We start from the raw sequence: 2,252 nt of genomic DNA, 5'->3' as shown, positions 1-2,252 counted from the left end.
GATGTGCCTCATGAAAAATAGACTAAAAAATTTAGTAAAAACATTTGCGATAATACAGTTGATAAATGTGCAACAAGTAGCTAAGCCATTGAGACAGGAGGGGTATGAGTGATATTTGATTGAATTTTAAATACCACTTATTAAAAATCTGATTAAAAGTATAGAAGTTAAAAGTGTATATAAACTATATACACATGCTTCAGATTGGAAACACGATAAATATGAGGACAAAGTGTAACATTAAGTCGAGGTATAGGAAGCAGCTGCGGTGTGGGGAAGGATTTTCTGAGGATCAGCAGCACCTCTTGGGCTGGTAGAACCTCAAAGAATGACTTTGCAATGTGCAGATTTTGTGGGTTCGAGTGGCTGTAAATATAGCTCAGGTCATAAGGTGTGTGTCTAATTAGAAGCAACAGCAAAGGTCAAATTGCAGTCGAGGTCAGTTTTACTTAATTGAGTTGAGTAACCCAGGCAGTCTGCAGACATATGGTAGCGGTTGAATACAGTAGGTTGGTGCCATAGATTAGTTTAGTGGATGTTATATTTGACTCTGCATTGAAGGGAGCAGAAAAAAAAAGGTAGGAAAATATTGATGGGTGCATTTTATGAATGGTTGAGTATGGCAGGAAAAGTTTGGACAAACTATGAGAAAGAAACTATCTTCTGGCATTAAAAAAACAAAACAAAAAAACAGACAAAAACCCCCACTGTTGTGTAGAGCTAGAAGTCATCTGGGCAGGACAGTTCGTCATAGAAGAGGAAAATGACACGATTCCAGTTGACGAGGGGTGTTGACAGAGTCGTATCTACTTTAGATAAGCTGTCAAAGACAATTGTGTCTGGAACTGAGGATTTAGATGATGTGAGTGAGAGCAAGTAAGAAATGAAACAATCACCTTGTGGAGTGATGCAGAAGGCAAGATTCTGGGTGGTTACTTTATGGTCTATGTAGTGGTAACTCGGCACCAACTAAAGGTGGTTGCTATGTGGACTAAGGGAATGGTGAGAGACTGTCAGCCTGATGCATGTCAGGAAAGTTTCCAATTGCTGAAATAATTGAATAGAGGAAAGGTGGACTAGTATCCCAGTGCCAGTGCTGCAAATTAGAGCAATAGGATTGTAGAAGTTAAAGAAGCAGGTTAGTGAAACTGGCATTCTGGTGCCAGAAATGTGTGAATAAGATTGTTGGCGTGAAGGACGTGAGGGGATAGAGGAATGTGATGGTTTGTGTGGGTGGTATGGGTGATGAGTATGGGTGGCTCCCAGGCCAGTGGACCCCCTTAGGTAAAGGAAATGACAGGAGAAGGAGGTCGAAATAAAGGGAGTGTGGGTAGAGCACAAGAAGCGAAAATGAGTAAGTGGAAAGGGCAAAGTGGTATGTATAGTTGTACAACAGGAAGGGGAGTGGTTGAGGTGTGGTCCTGGTCCTGAACCTCAGCTAAAGATTTTCGCTCCATTAGAAACTTTTGTGAGATTCTGGTAGTGTGCTTTAAATTACCATCATGCTGGAATGTTAATCTTCTGCCAAGCTTCTGCAGACTGGGAGTCATCTTGTCACCCAGTATTTTGGCACATCCACAGGCTTTCATGATGTCATCTATTCATTTCATCCTTCCAACACTTTTTGCATTCATGCAGTCCCATATCATCACACTCCCATCTCCCTGTTTCACTTCCAAGGTTGGGCATTCACTGTGGTAGTCTCAGTTAGGTTCAGGGCAAACATGGAGGACAGCATCTAAGTTGAACAAGTCTCATCTGACCAAAGAATGTGCTCTCAGTATTCATCAGACATACACTGCTCAAAAAAATAAACTACACATGTAACTCCAAGTCAATCACATTTCTGTGAAATCAACCTGTCCAGTGAAGAAGCAACACTGATTGTGAATCAGTTTGCAGTCTTCACGGATGAGAGCAGGTTCACACTGAGCACATGTGACAGATGTGACAGAGTCTGGAGACGCCGTGGAGAACATTCTGCTGCCTGCAGCATCCTCCAGCATGACTGGTTTGGTGGTGGGTCTGTAATGATGTGGGGAGGCATTTCTTTGGAGGGCCGTCCAGCCCTCCATGGGCTAGCCAGAGGTACCCTGACTGCCATTAGGTACCGAGATGAGATCCTCAGACCCACTGTGAGACCATGTGCTGGTGCAGTGGGCCCTGGGTTCCTTCTGATGCATGACAATGCTCGGCCTCATGTGGCTAAAGTGTGTCAGCAGTTCCTGATGATGAAGGCATTGATGCTATGG

At 43.3% G+C, this 2,252-nt stretch overlaps 1 protein-coding gene across 1 annotated transcript in view; it reads right to left on the bottom strand.

Moving 5' to 3' along the window:
- LOC103361671 (integrin alpha-11-like) overlaps positions 1–2,252 on the bottom strand; it is a 73,007-nt gene that overhangs the window by 46,522 nt on the left and 24,233 nt on the right. The window lies entirely within an intron of this gene.

Source organism: Stegastes partitus, unplaced genomic scaffold (assembly GCF_000690725.1).
Source record: "Stegastes partitus isolate 25-593 unplaced genomic scaffold, Stegastes_partitus-1.0.2 Scaffold522, whole genome shotgun sequence".
Lineage (NCBI taxonomy): Eukaryota > Metazoa > Chordata > Actinopteri > Pomacentridae > Stegastes > Stegastes partitus.
This window is presented reverse-complemented; position numbering and strand designations above follow the sequence as displayed.